This window comes from Aethalodelphis obliquidens, unplaced genomic scaffold (assembly GCF_003676395.1).
Source record: "Aethalodelphis obliquidens isolate GAN/ISIS:26980383/991018 unplaced genomic scaffold, ASM367639v1 scaffold20, whole genome shotgun sequence".
Taxonomy (NCBI): domain Eukaryota; kingdom Metazoa; phylum Chordata; class Mammalia; order Artiodactyla; family Delphinidae; genus Aethalodelphis; species Aethalodelphis obliquidens.
The window spans coordinates 26,218,720-26,238,590 of record NW_020837964.1 but is presented as its reverse complement, the minus strand read 5'-3'; the positions used below and the strand labels follow the sequence as shown (position 1 = coordinate 26,238,590).

The 19,871-nt window shown below is 39.8% G+C and overlaps 1 long non-coding RNA gene across 1 annotated transcript in view; it reads left to right on the top strand.

Moving 5' to 3' along the window:
- LOC113627251 (uncharacterized) overlaps positions 1 to 5,127 on the top strand; it is a 122,639-nt gene extending 117,512 nt beyond the window's left edge. The window contains exons 4-5 of the long non-coding RNA XR_003435486.1: positions 4,136 to 4,233; positions 5,094 to 5,127. This is a non-coding gene — a long non-coding RNA (uncharacterized LOC113627251). The remainder of the gene's footprint in view (positions 1 to 4,135; positions 4,234 to 5,093) is intronic.
- Positions 5,128 to 19,871: the final 14,744 nt, after the last annotated feature.

Here is a 19,871-nt window from a genome sequence, read left to right as displayed (position 1 = left end):
AAAAAAAAAAAAAAAAAAAAGGATAGACCGAACCCTAGGACACATGGTAAAAGCAAAGCTATACAGACAAAATCTCACACAGAAGCATACACATACACACTCACAAAAAGAGAAAAAGGGGAAAAAAATAATAAATCTTGCTCTCAAAGTCCACCTCCTCAGTTTGGGATGATTTGTTGTCTATTCAGGTATTCCACAGATGCAGGGCACATCAAGTTGATTGTGGAGGTTTAATCCGCTGCTTCTGAGGCTGCTGGGAGAGATTTCCCTTCCTCTTCTTTGTTCGCACAGCTCCCGGGGTTCAGCTTTGGATTTGGCCCCGCCTCTGCGTGTAGGTCGCCTGAGGGCGTCTGTTCTTCCCTCAGACAGGTCAGGGTTAAAGGAGCAGGTGATTCGGGGGCCCTGGCTCACTCAGGCCGGGGGGAGGGAGGGATACGGAGTGCGGGGCGAGCCTGCGGCGGCAGAGGCCGGCATGACGTTGCACCAGCCTGAAGTGCGCCATGCGTTCTCCCGGGGAAGTTGTCCCGGGATCCCGGGACCCTGGCAGTGGTGGGCTGCACAGGCTCCCGGGACGGGAGGTGTGGATAGTGACCTGTGCTCGCATACAGGCTTCTTGGTGGCGGCAGCAGCAGCCTTAGCGTCTCATGCCCATCTCTGGGGTCGTGTGGGTACATTTTGTTTAAAGCAAATTATACCTCAATAAAGTTGATTTAAAAATACTGTTCTTAAACATGATTCAGTCCATTCTACATTATAGGACAATCTACTCAGAACACCGGCCACTAATGCCAACTGAAAAGGTCTGTCTCATAGCTCTTGGCTGATTTCCATTGCCCATAGCCATTCATCTACTGCAGCTTTGTTGAATTCAGACAGACTTCTGCTCACATTGCTCCATACCTGCACATATGGATTCACGAAAAATTCTGAAAGACTACAGCCTCTTGTACACATTACTTTTAAAGGTTCTTTCTGAGTTATACCTTCCTTAACATTTCTATTTGTGTCTTTTACACCATCTTAAATGTATTGTATCATCGTCAGTCCTCCCTCTTTTTAGCCTTGTTGCTTTTCTTAGGTTTAAAATCCTCCAATATATTTTGAGTGGGAGGCACTTGGAAGGGACTAAGGCATAAACAGAGGAAAGCGAGTCTCCCAGGATAGGGACAGCTGCCTCATTTTATAACTGAGCACGGTTCCCGAGTCACTGAATCAGAGATAAATAATAAATGGAGATTCCAAACCTCTTCCAGTTATCTTCCGGGTGGTGTGTTTGCTGTGAGATCATTTGTAGGGTGTCTCATTTCAGCTCTCTTGGCTTGTTATTGTTGGGATTTCTTACAGATTCTGGTAATGGCTTGGTTGTCTGTCTCATTTCCCAGGCTTCCTCTGAGCTCTGATGTCTTACTGAGTCTTTGTAAGTATTACAATGGCATATTTTGAGATATTAATATGTGGGCTGCTAACTAGATGCCATTTTACACTGGCAAATCCACTTCCACTTCCTTTTGAGGATTCTCTTTAGGGAGGGTTGCATTCTTCAGCAAGATTTATTCTAACCTAAATGTATGCTGTTTGGTTCTGATTTTGTCAGCTTGGAAATCTCTACTTGCACTTGCCAGCTCTCTCACTGTCATTTCTAATCAACCTGATACTTCTTTCAATGCCTGTATCTGTGTAATTACATTAATAAGATGATGTCCTATGGGATTTCATCTATATTCTATCTTGAAAGTGAAAAATCTTGTAAGCCCCTATTTCTCTTGAAACCACTTTCAAAGGATTGATCATATGCATATCTTCCTAGACTTTATCAGCTTATAAAACACCTGCTACAATGAAACTGACACTACCTTCACTTTGCAGAGCAATAATTGGCTTTCTTTGAAAAATCTAACCCAATTCTTTCCAACTTATTTTAGATAAAAGGAAAGTGTATTTAGAAAAGTGTATGTACAGGCGAAATGTAGAAAGATGTAGGTAAAGTTGAGTTTGTACATATGGAAAAGTGGGCTTTTCACCTAATCCTTTAACCACTAGAGAAATGTTCTCCGATTTCAAGATTTCACGTTTGACCCCAGACCTCCAGGATTAGAACATCTATGGGTGGGAACTTGTAATCTGAATTGTTCATGACCGCCCTAGCCCATAAGTTTCTGATGCACATGTGTTTAGTCCACAGTTTGAAATTTTTCCCATAGTTAGATGATCCAACCGGAGTGAGTTCTATCATATGCAAAATAGAAGTGGAGTACTTCTATTCATGATCCAGTCAATGTTGCCAAAACTCTACATTTTTTTTAATGTAATAAAATGATAACATATTTTCCCAGTAAGCAGACTTAGCAAAGAGTTCCAAGAATTTGGAGTAGTAAGAGATGACTCTATTCCATTAGGGGCAATATGTCACAAAGTCCATGAATTTTTAACTGGGAGAAAAATGCAGCCATGAGCATTTTTGTTTTTAATTAATAAACTTTGGTATTTAACAGGAGTATTTATCTGTTTTCCCTTAGATATTTTTTTTCTAGCTGAAAGTGGAATGTAATATAGAACAGTGTGGGCTGGTGAAAGGTAAGGCAGGAAATGAAACTAGAGCTAATAACCAGAGAACTGAGAAGTGATCCATTGTGAAGCATCATAAACAATAGAAACACTACATTCAAGACATTTGGAGCTACCATCGTTTAGGGTGAACAGCACTATCTAAGTTCCTGAAAAAATAACTCCATAATATCATAGACAAAAACAGATTCTGGTAATGGCTTGGTTGTCTGTCTCATTTTCCAGGCTTCCTTTGAGTTCTGATGTCTTAACTGAGTCTTTGTAGGTATTACAATGGCATATTTTGAGATATTAATATGTGGACTGCTAACTAGATGCCATTTTACACTGGCAAATCCACTTCCACTTCCTTTTGAGGATTCTCTTTAGGGAGGGATGGGACCATCCTTGCAAAGGATGGTCCAGAATAATATAAAAAGTTGAAATTATGTTCAGGGTCATCTAGTAACGATGTTTTCACTTGCCTTATTACACTTTTGGAAAAAGAAAAATCTTCCTAAATAGATTCTGTTAAGGCTAGATCTAAAGAAAGAGAAGAAAAAAATGCTAAAAGAGAAGAGAAGAAAAAAATACATTTATGCAAAAGCAATGGCAGTTTTGATGCTTTTCTTTATACAACAGTAAAGGGTGTCATATGCCAGTGACCTACTCTGGGAAATCAAGTGAAACAGATTCGGATGTAGATGTGTTTTGGAGGCCTACAGTGGGACATTCAGTTGAATTTCTGCCAGTTTTTGATATCAAATTTTACAAACCGAGTTTCTGCAGAAACTTAGGGAAGAAATGCCCCAGTGACTATGAATGATAGTTTTTTTGACAATCACAAAACATGATTGAGATTTTGCTGACAGAATTCTTAATCTCCATCTATGATACAAGGAAGTAATAGAAATATAGTGATAATGAGTATTAGATATGAACTTGATGCCAGCCACTGGAATAAGTGCTTTAGTATACATTCTCATATTTAATCATCACATTAGTCCAATTATGTATGTATGTATTATTATTCCAGCTTTACAGGTGAGGAACTGAGATTTAAAGAGATCAGTAAACTTACCTGAGATATAATGGCTTAGTTAAGTGATAGCATCAAGACTGGAACATGTGTTCTTGAACTTCAAATCCTAACTTTTAATTGCTCCATTAGACTCTTACCTTGTATGTGTATGTATATCAACATTTTGTGTATATATTTGATATCTACATTTGTGTTTGCATTTATAGTTATAAATAAGCATTATGTCTCTTTCTGTGATCTTGAACTATCTGTGCTGGCCAAGTGGCAGAAAGCATAGCTTTTTTTTTTTTTTTTCCCAGAAAAATAGATATTCACAGTTACTTGGGAGAGACTATGGAAAACCAAAAGGAAACTCTTGAAAAATTTAGCATGATATGGAATGTAAAGTTTGTGAGGGCAGGGACTTGATTCTTTTCTTTTTTTCTTTCTCTGTTCCCTCACTACTGCAGTATATAGAACAGTGCCTGATACAAAACAGATACTTTATGTCTATATTTGAGTGAATGAGAAAATTCAATAACCAAATAACCCTCAATTTTTCTCTCTCAGAGATCAGTCTTTTTAAGAGTGGTGCATGGAACTGATTCTGACTTTGAAGCTTCTAAGACCATGGGATTTTCTGAAGTCAAAGGACGACTGATTTGGAGGTGACTATTTATTCCTATTCTCTCTTGCTTCTTTAAGACCAAGACTTTGGTGAGGATTTATTAGTTTTCCAAGTAAGACATCCAAATATACTGTGACCTGGTATTTACAACAGGTGCTGATGAGGGATAGGACAGGTTAAAGAACTCTTGGAAACTGAATATTTGAGTTGGAGTATTGGTGATACTATCATTTTTCCTAATTGCTTTAACTCATTTTGAGTTGAAACTAATTTTGTAAAATACTTTATTATCTTTCGTAAACTAAGTCAATGTCATAGTGATGTGTGTGTGTGTGTGAGTGTGTGTGTTTTTAATAAATGCCTCTAGATCTCCATAGGAAGAGAGACAAACAAACAATTGCCTTGTAGGTTACTGAAAACCAGTTCTCATCATTCAGAATAGCTTGTGGCTGCTGACATCGTACATGCCATGGGCACAGACTAAAGAGGAAAAGAAGAATAGTGGAGAGATTATTAATGTAGGGACATACCTTCTGATAATGCCTCAAGAACGAGGGAAGCCTTTGCTTCAATGTTCTATAAACCTCTTTATCAATGGGAAGTTTGGTGCTAATAAAAACCAAGCTTTCAGATTTCCTGAGTCTCATTCACACAGTTTGGAGACATCAGACTCTTTCCAAAAATACTCTCTACTCCGTGGCTGTGGGTTTACCTACATTAGAGAAGGCTGGCTCAGACTGTGAAAATAGAGTTCGAGGGTTTGGACCTCCCTGGTGGCACAGTGGTTAAGAATCCGCCTGCCAATGCAGGGGTCACGGGTTCGATGCCTGGTCTGGGAAGATCCCACATGCCACGGAGCAACTAAGCCTGTGCACCACAAACACTAAGCTTGTTCTCTAGAGCCCAAGAGCCACAACTACTGAGCCCGTGCGCCTAGAGCCCATGCTCTGCAACAAGAGAAGCCACCTCAATGAGAAGCCTGTGCACCGCACCGAAGACCCAACACAGCCAAAAGTAAAGAAATAAATAAAAATTAAAAAAAAAAAGGATATGAGGATTTGTTTATTTAATAAATATTTTTAAAATAAACACCTTGTTACTGACAAGGAAACATGTGGATTAGTAGTAAGACCTGGCATGATTTTGCTTATAAGTTTTTTTCTGAAAATGTCCTCATTGAATGTGTTTTCCATTAAAAAAATTACTAAGACCATCAACGTGCCAAGAAATTTGTCAGTTTCTAATAAGAAATGAAAAAGTCAAAAAACAGATGTCATTGCATCATTGTTGTGCAAAGCGTGGTCCTCTCTCAGAATCACCTGGGGTACTCTCTCCAAATTCTAGACTCCCTGCTCTCACATCCCACAAATCCCAGAGAATCCTGTGGGCTCTACTTTCAAAATATATTCATAACGTAGCCACCCCTCATCACCTCTACCCCCACCACCCTGGCCCAAGCCACGTCATCTCACACACTTGTTCTCCTACGGACTGTTCTGATCGCTGTGCTGAGGACTTAGGTCAAGTCATGTCACTCTTTTGTCCAAAACCCTAAAGCCTCCCATCCCAGAGTGAAAGCCAAAGCCCGGATGCTAGTTAAAGTTACAGTCAGCAATCAAGTATGGTAGTTTCTTGTGTCACTCTGGTGGGTTTTCCTCAGTGACTGCCAGCAACAGATCCACAGAAAAGGAAACCCCGATAATTTTGGCTACAGTGGATGTTTTATGATTAGCTCTTTTCAAACTACATCTTGTCATGTTTAAACAACATATTCAATCACATAATACAATCCCTAAAATTTCCTCTTAAGAATAATTTCCTCTGCCCACATCTCTTCATCACTCTAGCCAAATATATACGACTCTACTGCCAGTAACTACCGCCTGCACCTGCTGTTACCACCGCCCACAACTACACCATCACCATCACCACCACCTCCAATTACAACTACCTTCCCCACTGACACCACCATGACTAACACAGCGGCTGCCCCCGCAAAAGTCACCATTATCTTCCCCAACTGCCACCCTCACTACCACCACCACCCACAATGACCACCTGTAACATCACTAGTACCCATAACTGTCACCACTAACCCCACTCCCCCAGCAATTAACGCTGCCTCCATAGCTAACATCCCCTCCAAGCTGACAGCACTTTTGCTTAGGAAAAAGTGAGTGATTGATAGAAACTTTTGTGAAAACGTTGGGAAAAATATTCCAGAAAAGTAATGATTTCTATCAATTCCGAATATCACTGGTCTACTTATGATCTTTTTTTTAAATTTGAATTTTATTTATTTATTTATTTTTTATATGGCAGGTTCTTATTAGTTATCTGTTTTATACATATTAGTGTATATAGGTCAATCCCAAGCTCCCAGTTCCTCCCACCCCCCACTCCCCTAGCTTTCCCCCCTTCGTTTGTTCTCTATGTCAGTGTCTCTATTTCTGCCTTGCAAACTGGTTCATCTGTACCATTTTTCTAGGTTCCACATATATGCGTTAATATACGATATTTGTTTTCCTCTTTCTGACTTACTTCACTCTGTAGGACAGTCTCTAGGTCCATCCACGTCTCTACAGATGACCCAATTTCGTTTCTTTTTATGGCTGAGTAATATTCCATTGTATACATGCGCCACATCTTCTTTATCCATTCATCTGTTGATGGACATTTAGGTTGCTTCCATGACCTGGCTATTGTAAATAGTGCTACAGTGAACATTGGGGTGCATGTGTCTTTTTGAATTACAGTTTTCTCTGGGTATTTGCCCAGTAGTGGGATTGCTAGGTCATATGGTTTTTAGTTTTTTTAGTTTTTTTATTTAATTAATTAATTAATTTTTGGCTGTGTTGGGTCTTCGTTTCTGTGCGAGGGCTTTCCCTAGTTGCAGCGAGCGGGGGCCACTCTTCATTGCGGTGTGCGGGCCTCTCACTGTCGCGGCCTCTCTCGTTGCGGAGCACAAGCTCCAGACGTGCAGGCTCAGGAGTTGTGGCACACGGGCCCAGTTGCTCCGCGGCATGTGGGATCCTCCCAGACCAGGGCTCGAACCCGTGTCCCCTGCACTGGCAGGCGGACTCCCAACCACTGCACCACCAGGGAAGCCCCTGTTTTTAGTTTTTTAAGGAACCTCCCCTCCATACTGTTCTCCACAGTGGCTGTACCAGTTTACATTCCCACCAACAGTGCAAGAGGGTTCCCTTTTCTCCACACCCTCTCCAGCATTTGTCGTTTGTAGATTTTCTGATGATGTGATCTACTTATAATCTTATTGCTGATAAATCGATGAGTAACAAAACACATCTTATAAAATTACAAAAGGGATGCCGTACTTTTGTTACATAAATTTTGGCATTCCCAAGTGCAAAATGATAACTCTGTTGTTACTCTTAAAAGTTTCTGACTCTTCTCCCATGTTAGTCGTACACCATAAATAGGCTCCTAACGTATGCTGAGTTCATTCAGACTTGCCCAGGGAGAAGTAGAGTTACATCCCAATACATTTTAATAATAGAAAATGAATTTCCATGAAAAATATAACGTTCGTTTGAAACTTTTGGCACATCTGAAAATTTTATCTCCTTTGAAAGAACATGGGAACATATTTCTTTCTTTCTTTTTTTAATTGAAGTGTAGTTATTTTACAATGTTGTGTTAAGTTCTGTCAGCAAAGTGATTCAGTTATACATATACATATGTATATACATACATTCTTTTTTTTAAATTCCTTTCCACTGTGGTTTATCATAGGATATTGGATATAAGCAGATTTTCTAAAAAAAGTACTCTGAGAGCTTCCTAGAAAATGCGTTGCATAGTGAAGGCTTTGTTTCCAATTGGTGCTTGTTCTGACTCAATTTTTGGATCCAGATTATGTTTTCATTAGGTTGATCAAGTGTGTGTTTTCTTACTTTTCCTTAGAAGAAGGCATTGATTACAGTCGGCTTTTACGTAATTATGAAGTTGAAAGCTTCAGCATTTACAATTAAAGAAAAGCCTGCTACGTAATAGTTTTACTGACAGAGACTCTGGATTATTAACTGCCCACTCCGCAGCTTTATTGACGTAGAATTGATAAGTAAATACTGTACATAGGTAAGGTGTATAGTGTGATGATTTGACATTAGCTTTGATGGAATGCCTGAGCTGGAGAGAGGGATAAAAGAGGCGGCCTCTATCGTGAGGACAGATTGACATGGTGACCTTCTAATAAGGGAAAAAAGCCAGGGGAAATCAGGCAGAGGGCCTTGTTAAGCATAGAGGGTTTCCCTGGCACCTTTTGAGCATGTGGGGGATTCCGCGGCCCGCTACCCTATTTATATATTCCTGCTGTGTCGTTAGTGCCAAAGGAAAAGACTTGCCTAATTTCCCACCCATTAAATAATTCTTCATTGCAAAATTGAATCAGGAGAAGGGAGATTTTATATCTGTTTTTGTTGCCTTCAAACAGTTTTATGCACATAAATACTTTGGAGATTGGATACCCCTCTTAGGAAAGAGAACGTTTATTTTGTAGTTGTATATAAAGCACTCACAAAGGACATCATGCATGCAGTTCTCGGAAGTTTTTGCAAACACCAAAGAATGTGACAGCTACTGCTCAACATCTTTCAGCTGTGATTATACCAGGTTACCTCCCAAACACCCTTTTTTTGTTTTACTTTTTGGCTGCGTTGGGTCCTCATTGCTGCACGCGGGCTTTCTCTAGTTGTGGCGAGCGGGGGCTACTCTTTGTTGTGGTGCGCGGGCTTCTTGTTGTGGTGGCTTCTCTTGTTGTGGAGCACGGGCTCTAGGCACGCGGGCTTCAGTAGTTGCAGCACGTGGGCTCTAGACTACAGGCTTAGTAGTTGTGGCGCACGGGCTTAGTTGCTCCATGGCATGTGGGATCTTCCCGGACCAGTGTCCCCTGCATTGGCAGGTGGATTTTTAACCGCTGTGCCACCAGGGAAGTCCCCCAAACACCCATTTTTACATGTACAAGTCAAATGATTTTCCCAAGCTAAGCTGTCTGCTGATTTTTCCAGGGATTGATGAACTTCTTTAAACGTCTATAATGAGTACTAGTGACCTATAATTTCAGGGAACTTGAAACTACCTGAGTATAATTGCTTTAAAAATGCCTGCTACTGTCCAGTTTGAACAACCAGCCTGTCACAAACAAACCACTGTCAATCCATTATAAAAGGAAAACCCCTCTCCTAATCGAGAATCCAGGAACAGTGTCAAGGAGTGGAGTTTTGATTGTATAGAGAGCTATTGATGGCTCTGATTTGGGTGTGTGATAGGTGAATCACTTCACTTCCCCATCCTCTGTTACCTAATCTCCCGAGGAGGGGCGTGGATGACATTATCTCTAAAGCATTTTTTACTTCTAACTTATTGTTAGTTAAGTAAGTCTGATCTGAAGGGCACTCAGAATGGATCATGTAGAAGGCACGTGCTTCTACCTTTTGGCTATTATGAATAATGCTGCTGTGAATACGGATGGACACCCATCTCTTGAGACTCTGTTTTTAATTGTTTTGGGTATGTACCCAGAAGTGGAATTGCTGGCTCAGATGGTAATTCTATTTTTAGTATTTTCTGAGGAACCTCCAGATTGTTCTCCATAGTGGCTGCTCCGTTTTACATTCCCACCAGTAGTGCACAAAGGTTCCAATTTCCCCAAATCCTGGCCAGAACTTGTTATTTTCTCTTTTTTTTGGTAGTAGTCATACTAATGGGTGTGAGGTGATATCCCATTGTGGTTTTGATTTGCATCTCCCTAGTGATTAATGATGTTGAGCATCTTTTCATGTGCTTATTGGCTGTGTCTTCCTTGGAAAAATGTCTACTTAAGTCCTTTGCCTGTTTTTTATTTGGGTTATTTTTTGTTGAGTTGTGGGATTTCTTTGTATAGTCTGGATGTTAACTCCTTTTCAGATACATGGTTTCTTCCATTCCATTGGATGCATTTTCACTCTGTGGTTTGTGTCCTTTGTTGCACAGAAGTTTATAATTTTGAGGTAGTCCAGTTTAACTATTTTTACTTTGTTTCCTGTGCTTTTGGCATCATGTCCAAGAAATCATTGTCAAACTCCATGTCAAGAAGCTTTCCCCCTGTTTCATTCTAAGAGTGTTAAAGTTTTAACTCTTAAGTTTAAATCTTTGATCTATTTTGAGTTAATTTTTTAAAATTAACTAATTTATTTTTGGCTGCGTTGGGTCTTTGTTGCCACGCATGGGCTTTCTCCAGTTGTGCTGAGTGGGGGCTACTCTTCGTTGTGGTGCGCAGGCTTCTCATTGTGCTGGCTTCTCCTGTTGCAGAGCACGGGCTCTAGGTGTGGGCTTCAGTAGTTGTGGCACGCGGGCTCAGTAGTTGTGGCTTACGAGCTCTAGAGTGCTGGCTCAGTAGTTGTGGTGCACGGGCTTAGTTGCTCTGCAGCATGTGGGATCTTCCCGGACCAGAGCTCGAACCCATGTCCCCTGCATTGGCAGGTGGATTCTTAACCACTGTGCCACCAGGGAAGTCCCTTGAGTTAATTTTGTATATGGTGTAAGGTAAGGGTCAAATTCATTCTTTTGCATATGGTATCTAGTTTTCCCAACACCATTTGTTGAAAAGACTGTCCTTTACACATTGGATGGTCTCGGCATCCTTGTCAAAAATCATTTGGTCATATATGCAAGGGCTTAATCTGCGTTTATCAGATCTTTTGATGTTTCAGAATAAAGCAGAAATTCAGAATTTCATGTGTAATAATATTTTAAGAATAAGAATGTAAATGGAAAAAAAAATTAAATTAAAGTACTGCAGAGTAAAGGAAACACATATGTGGGCCATTTTCCAGCCCATTGGGTACTAGCTTGTTGCTTTTGTTTTGAAGAGAATAGAAATGGATGGACACATGGAGACACACACATTTTAGCAAGTTTGTGCTCTGAAAAAAATGTTCTTTTTGCTGGGTTTATAATTAAGCAAATTTTTGTGGAGAAGTATTAGCATGGAAAATGGGGCATTTGGGTTCTTTAAAAGAGGGTCAGGATATAAAAGGGATTCTGAAGTCATTTCTCCTTTGCAAGAGTGGAGAACTTTTCTCATGGAACATTTCCATGTTCTCTCCATGGGAGTTGTTTCTCTGAGGCCACAAAGATGGAAAAGGGAGAAGAAGAAGGAAGCTAGCAAGTGTATGTGTATGCCAAGTGCTTTACAAATCTATTTTATTGTCTTACAAAAGTTCCCTTACAGATTGGCTTTTCTTTTTCCAGGTTGGCTTTTATTATTTCCATTAAAAAAAAAAAGAAAACCCTTAAAGTTAAGAGAAAGTGGGAAGCTTATTTTAGGACACAAATAAATGAATGGCCAAACCAGAATTTAGACACAGGTCAGCCATCCTCCACAATTTCACGATTAAGATAAGTTAGCTCCAAATGAGTCTTCCAGTGGCTGAGATGGGCAGCCAGGAGGCTGAGCAAAGGAGAAAAGATTGTGCTATCAAAAAAATTAACTATATTAAAAGTAAATAAAAAATAGGTGCAAATCAAGAGAAAACCTTCCTGGCTTTATAATGCATTGCTACCTTAATATATGCCTGAAACCCATCAATTTATGCAGATATCCTCACCCTGTAATTACATTTTTTTTCCCCTTTTAACTAAGTTCCTAAAATGTGGGCACTTAGTAAGTGATGACAATTATTATTCTGTATAATAATAAAGAAAAGTCTGAATAACCATAATTAGTAAAAGCAGCAGTTTTTCAAATACCACCTTTTGAGAATCCAAAGTGAATTTCGTAATGCTTATATACAAAGTTTTTAAACCTGCAAATCTGTTCTTATGTCAATAAGCCACATGTGCTTCTTTGAGGATTCCAAAAGCAGTGGGTAGCACCCAGAATCACACAGCCCAAGCCGGAAAGGATCCTAGAAAGTCCCAATTCTCTGGTTTTACGTATGGTGAAACTAAGGTGAAATGTGTTTTTCAGAGCCAAGACTAGAAATGAGGTCTCGTCAATCTTAGTGCAACGCTTTCTCTGATACATCTTTCTTTTTATTAGATTTAGAGCTAATACTAGAGGCCCCAGAATTCATTAATGACACAGAAAAGTGTCTACAGACTGAATGACTCTTCTACATGTCTGTTTCTTCTTCCCAAAATATACGTAGATGTTACTGTGACTCTATAATGTTCCTCGAACCATTCAGCAACTTACTGAGCACTTATTTGAACAAAGACCATATGACAAAGCCCAAGCCCTCATGAAGTTTATATTATGATGGAGTGAGAATGACAATAAATTGTTTAATAAGTAAAGTTTTAGCATGATAGTTGGTGAAACATTCTGCAGAGAAAAATAAAACAGAGTGAGGACAGGAAGTGATGGCAAGTGGGGTTTGCTCTTTTGTACTGAAAGGTACAGGGGTAGGGCTCACTCCTCTGAGAGGGTAACTTTTGAGCAGAGACCTGCAGGAAGGGAGGGAATCAGCCATGGGGCAATTGGGGAGAGACCTCACAAGGCTGTCACTGTGCCTGGAATGAAGTGAAAAGGGTGGGGGAGTTACAGAAGATGACATCAGAAAAGTAAATTGAGGCCAGATCACGCAGAGTCATGAAGCTCACTTTAATGTTTGACTTTTACTCTGAGTAGGGTAGAAAACCATTGGAAGGTTTTGAATAGAAGAGTAACATGAGCTGACTTGTATTCTGCTCCGATCTCTTTGGCTTCTGTGTGGAAATTCTGGGTGGAGTGTGGAAGCAGGGAGAATATTTCCGGAGTTACTGCGGAAATCCCTGAAGAGAGAAAGATACTTGTGGTGGAGGAGCTAGTCATACGGGGACAGTTTCTGGTTATATTTTGAAGGTAGAAATGCAGAATGTGAACACAAAAGCAGATTAAGTATTACTTCAACTACTGAACGACAGGGAGGATGGAGGTCCCATTTTCTAAGAAGGGGAAGACTAGGGGAGAATGTTTGGGGAGGGAAGAACGTCAGTAAGAGGAGGAGCTTGGTTTTGAGCATGTTGAGTTTGAGGTTAATGAGATGTTCAAGCTGAGTGTTGGGTGGGCAATTGAAAATATGAGTCTGGATATCAGGGAAGCAGTGTAGGCTGGAAATATAAATTGATATCAGTTTAAAGTGTTATTGAACTCATTGCAAATAGGTTGCAGGCAAGATACCCCTTTAATAAGTCAGTATGTATTTTCTAAGCACAAGGACATTTTCTTATATAACCACAGTACGACGATAAATCTTATTTTCTAATTTATACTATTAACTAATTTACAAATCTTATTCAAAACTTCACCAGTAGTCTCAATAATGCCCTTTATAGTGTGTACACACACACAGTCCAGGATCATCTTATCAGTATCAAGCATTGCACACACACACACACTGCATTGCATTATATATTGCAATATATAATTTATATATATATATATATATATATATATATATATATATATATATATAAAATATACCTTTTCACAGTTCCACTTGGGGATTTTATATTAACCACTGGTGAATCTTGGTGAAAGTACACAGAACTTCTTTTTACTATACTTACATCTTTTCCATACATTTGAAATTACCTCAAAATAAAAAGTTATAAAAATGTGTTACTGGATACATCTTTTTAATTGTTTTTTAAATTAATTCTGCATTTCCCTGACTGTCTTAGTCAGCTTGAGCTGCTATAACAAATACCATATACCATAATGGTATACTACCAAAATATCATAGTACTGGGTGGCTTAAACAACAAAGGTTTCAGGTTGGAAAGTCCAAGATCAGGATGCCAGCAGATTTGATTCTTGGCGAGGGCTGTCTTCCAGGTTTGCAGATGGCTGCCTTCTTGCTATGTCCTCACATGGTGGAGACAGAGGAAAGGAGATCTTTGTCCCTTTTTCTCCTCTTATAAGGACATTAATCCCATAATGGGAGCCCCATCCTCATGACTTCATCTAAACCTAATTACCTCCCAAAGGTCCCACCTTCAAATACCATCACATTAGGAGTTAGGGCTTCAAAAGATGAATTTTGGTGGGGGACACAAATAAATATTCAGTCCATAATATTGACAAAAAGTTATCAAAGCGCTCTCTCTCTCTCTCTCTCTCTGTATAAATATATATATATAATATATATATATATATACACACACAGTATATATGTAATATATATGTACACATTATGTACACATACATATGTAGAGAGAACTATATATGTGTATATATATTACACACTATATTTAAATGGTCTATATTATATAGAGAGGATATATTCCAGTATATTATAATTGATATGGAAATATTAATTCTATAGAAAAAAAACCTCTTGCTCATTGTTGAAAATCTTGGTCTATTTTCAGCTTCCACCCCCAACCCTATCACCAAACAAGGGATTTTATCTTCCTTTTATAATATAGGCTTCATAATATCAGGGGTCTTGTCTATTTTGTTCCTTGTTTTATTCCTTTTACCTACAACAGTGTTCAGGTGTACAGTGTACAGTGTTCAGTAACTGGTAACATCTCAAAAATATGTTGAATGACTAACACAAAATGCAGATCCCTCATACATACATTTATTGCGTATGCTTTTTCCCCTAAATGTATCCATACACTTTAAAATACTGAAAAGCACTGTTCTAATGGGAAGAGATGGCTTATAGAATCACAAGACTCAGGGACATTTTAACAGGTGTTTCCTAGAGTTTTTGTGAGATGCGTATGTGGTAATAACATAAGCTGAACACCAAGAATAGGGATGGTAGATAGAAGGTGCCCAGCAGTGATCCCCAGTAGCTATATTTCTCCTGTCCACTACCTCTTTCTCCTTACAGAGTCTGCTTTTGGAATGTGTCTCTAAGATTAGAAAGTAAATGTTGAGCAGACAAATTTGGGAAATTGTTCAGTCTTTTAAAATCCCAACCACTTCCATGATCTATTGAAAACACAGTTGTATAAAATTGGTTACAGTCACCTTATTCTAGGGCCCTGGCATGGACTCAGGCCCTGTCCTTCACTTTGTCAAAATATGTCAGAAATCCTGTGGAGACTTTCCCTCCACAGGTCTTTCAATAACCAACAGTTGAAAGATGAGTCAAATAATTAAGACAGCTCTATTTGACATAACCAAGAAACATTGCTCTGGGAGCTAGGGAAAAGATAGTATAGCTGGCCTCTTATATAGCAAATCTACTGAATTATAAATGAATGAAAGAATGGTGCATGGAGAATTCAGAACTTAATACTAATGTCTACTCTATGCTAGACACTGTATGTCTAGAGGCTGTGTGCTGTGAGACATGCAGTCATGAAACGGGATGTTACAATCAAGCGGACAGAAAAGACAATGACTAAAAGTGACAGTATGTGTAGGGGTAGAATGAATGATAGGAGGTTGAGAATGGATGGGAACAGCTGAGAGAAGGGGGAGGTTTCAGCAAGGAGCTGGCATATTAAGTGTGTCTAAAAGAATGAAGAGAATTTTGCAAGGAGAATTCCAGAAAAGGACAGCAATGAAGTCTGTGGGTAAAGCGTTAAGGCTGTAGAGTCAGCAACCCTTAGTTCTAAATGGACTCTATCACTTTCTTAGCTCTCTGACCTGCAAGTCTCAGTTTCCATGTCTGTACAATGCAGAAGGGGGTGGTTGAGACCAGGCTTGTTGTAAAGTTTAAATGAGGTGACACACATAAGGGACTTCGCACCGGCTCAGACCCAGTGAGTGCTCCATAAGTATTAGCCACTGTTGCTATTGTAGTTATTATGATTATTTTCCCACTTTAACTAGATGTCAAGTTTTTCGTAATGGCACAAGTCCAGAGAATCCAGGCAGAACTTGCCATGGAGTGACAAGGAGCCCGGTGTGGATTTCAGTGTGAAGAGGTTCAATTCTACCTGTAGGGAAGTTACGGAGAAGGGAATGCCTTCTTATTGGGCACTCACTGTTCTAGATGCTGGGAGTTTTGGAGGGCACAGATGCAGTCCTGCCTTCTAGGCATTTGGCTTGATGAGGGTTAGGCAAAACCCACATCATTCGGAATGCAAGAAAGACTGTGATTAGAGTCTATAAAAGGACTGCAAATATGTCACAGAGAACAGAAGTAGGAATGATCAGTTTCACTTCAAAATACTAAAAGAAGGTGACATTAATATGCATCTTTAAAAAAGAGTGATTAAAAAAGTGAATCTAAAGCTGTTTCTGATTCTAGATTCTAGACGTGCTGTCACTTTCCTTGTTCGAACATCAGGGTGAATTGCTTAACCTCTGTAAGCCTTAGCCTTCTTATCTATTAAATAGAGATAATGTGGTACCTATTGCTTAGAACAATTGTGGGGTTTATGGAAGATAATCCATGTAAAGGAGCTTACCTGGCATAATGCCAAAGAACTGATTCAATGAATCACTTGTATGTGTTCTTACTATTTCAAGACTATTTTATAGGATACAGAGCACTTTGTTATAGATGATCTCATTTCATCCTCGTAACCTCCTTGTAACATTGGCAAGATAAACAACTATCGTTCCCTTTTGATTGATGAAGAAACTGAAGATTGAAGAGATGGATATATCAAATCATACGCAACTGGTATGGGTCAGACTCAGGACTTAATCCCAGATCTAATGCCCTGAGTACCTTTCCTTTTATTTCTGTCTTGAAATGAAAGGAAATCACCCTCAAGAAGATGTAATTGTTATATTGGCTTTAAAATTGTTGTTTCTTGGGCTTCCCTGGTGGCTCAGTGGTTGAGAGTTCGCCTACCGATGCAGAGGACACGGGTTCGTGCCCCAGTCTGGGAAGATCCCACATGCCGCAGAGCGGCTAGGCCCATGAGCCATGGCCGCTGAGCCTGCGCGTCCGGAGCCTGTGCTCCGCAACGGGAGAGGCCACAGCAGTGAGAGGCCCGCATACCGCAAAAACCAAAACCAAAACCAAAAAACAAAAAATTGTTGTTTCTTGATAATTTCAGAGCTTCTTCTATTCAAATGAAATCTCATAAAACCCCTAACGTACACAACAGTAAACAGAGATGCTCTTTAAAAACTCAAGACTGTATGATTCTCTCCTTTCCTCTTCACTCAATGGCTCCGTGCAGCCCAACTTGGGAAAAAAATAAACAGGTCTGAAGGAAAGATCTGTATTTGGAGAACAGCTTAAGCAAGGTTGGTGGTCTGAGAGTCCACAGCCTTTCACAAGCTCTTGAGGAGTTTGATGCTTTACCTGCGGCTGGACCAGCTTTGGTGTCAGTGCCTGTGAAGTTCACTAACTGTGGGACCCGGGGCATGTTTCTTAAATTCCCTTTGCCTCAATTCCCTGATCCACAACATGCAGGTAATAATATCTACCTTATGGGTTATTGTGAGAGGTAAATTTGATAACAAGAAAAACATTAAAAATGTTCTTGACATATAGTAAGTGCTCAAAAATCATTTACTGCAAATGATTTCATCTTTCTGGGCTTCACTTTTCTCTTCTGCAGAATAAGAACAATAATTTACCAAGGGAGTTTTTGTCAGACTTACATGGTGTAATGTAAATAATGCAGATAAAATGCCTGGCACGTAACAGTAACTGGGGACTTCCCTGGCGGTCCAGTGGTTAAGACTCTGAGCTTCCACTGCAGGGGGTGCGGGTGTGATCCCTGGTCAGGGAACTAAGATCCCATATGCCAAAGCGTGGCCAAAACAAAACAAAACAAAAAACAACCCCCCCCCCCAAATAACAGTAACTAAATAGAAGTAATAATAAAATTCTCCTTGTGATTTCACTCTCTTTTCTGAATCCTAACATTCTGTGTAAAAGCAAGTCCTCTTTTGTGTTTCCAGTTTCTTCTTCTTTCTCCCGCCCTTGCTCACATATGAAGGACCTTGCCTGTTTCTGATGTCAGTCCCTGGACCCTTTTCATAGGAAAGACTCATGTCCTCCAATTAGACCAATACCGATTGACCTGGGCCCTTCGGCAATCCTGATGCCTTCCACATTAATTTGACATCTGCACTTCACCTTGAAAATATGCTAATTGCAACAGGGATCTGAAGACTGCACGAAACACGGGTTTGCAAAAGTCTGTGGTGTGCTAGGAATAATTGCAAATTTAATTCCCTTTGAGAAGATGTACAAAAACCTGACCACTCCCATTAGCCCAGAGGAAATTAGAATCTCTGAAATCAAGTGAAATGAACCAAATTAAAGGACAAAATATTTCATTTTGAAGGAAAAAAAGCTCTACACTTCATTATTTAAAATCTCCCAGAAAAAACTTTGGTTCAGAAACAGTGTTTTTCAGCATTTCCATTAGGCAATTACTTTTCTTAGAATTAACGTTCTGAAAAAATCTTGCTCAATTTTATTTTTCAGAGACAAGTTTAACTTTAAAAATATGTAAAAAAAATGTAGGTAATAATTGTTTTTTATTATCAAAGGAGCACTAATTTAAGCTAAACATGCAGTGCTATTGCATCAAATATAATCTTAAATTTTAAAAACAACTTTATTGGGGCATATTTTATGTATCATAAAATTCACCCACTTCAAGAGTGCAATTCAGTGATTTTTCAGTAACTTGCCATTGCTATCACCTTAAATCAGTTTTAGAACATTTTTACTCCCCCAACAAGATTCTTCATACCCATTTATTATTCAATAAATTTTTAAATTTTATTTATTTGTTTTTGGCTGCATTGGGTCTTCATTGCTGTGCTCGGGCTTTCTCTAGTTGCGGCGAGAGGGGCTGCTCTGTCGCAGTTTGCGGGCTTCTCATTGCGGTGGCTTCCCTTGTTGCGGAGCATGGGCTCTATGCACGTGGGCTTCAGTAGTTGTGGCACGAGGGCTCAGTAGTTGTGGCTCATGGGCTCTAGAGCGCAGGCTCAGTAGCTCCGCGGCCTGTGGGATCTTCCTGGACCAGGGATTGAACCCACGTCCCCTGCATTGGCAGGCGGATTCTTAACCACTGCGCCACCAGGGAAGCCCCTTCATACCCATTTATAATTAATCCCCATTCATACTTCCAGCCCCTGACAACCACTAATTTACTTTCTGTCTCTGTAAATTTGCCATTTCTGGAGATTTTATATAAATGGAATTACTCTGTGTTTGGTCTCCAGTGTATGGCTTCTTTGACTTTGCATAACTTTTTTTTTTTTTTTTTTTGTGGTACCGGGCCTCTCACTGTTGTGGCCTCTCCCGTTGCGGAGCACAGGCTCCGGACGCGCAGGCTCAGCGGCCATGGCTCACGGGCCTAGCCGCTGCGCGGCATGTGGGATCTTCCCGGATCGGGGCACGAACCCGTGTCCCCCTGCATCGGCAGGCGGACTCTCAACCACTGCGCCAGCAGGGAAGCCCTCGCATAACGTTTTTGAGGTTCATTCATGCTGAAGCATATGTCGGTAGTTCGTTCCTTTTTATTACTGAGTATTATTCCACTGTATAAACAGACCACGTTTTGCCTATCATATGCCAGGTGGTGGACATTTAGGTGGCTTTCAGTTTTTGCCTTTTGTGATGTAATCTTATTTTTTTTCTCTTTTTCCCATTGGATAAAACTGACATATAACATTGTGCAAATTTAAGGTATACAGTGTGTTACTTTGATACATTTGTATATTGTAATACACAATATTTTGCTGTTGGAAAAGTATTTATCACATTACATACTTATAGCACAATATTATTGTCTATATTAAATATA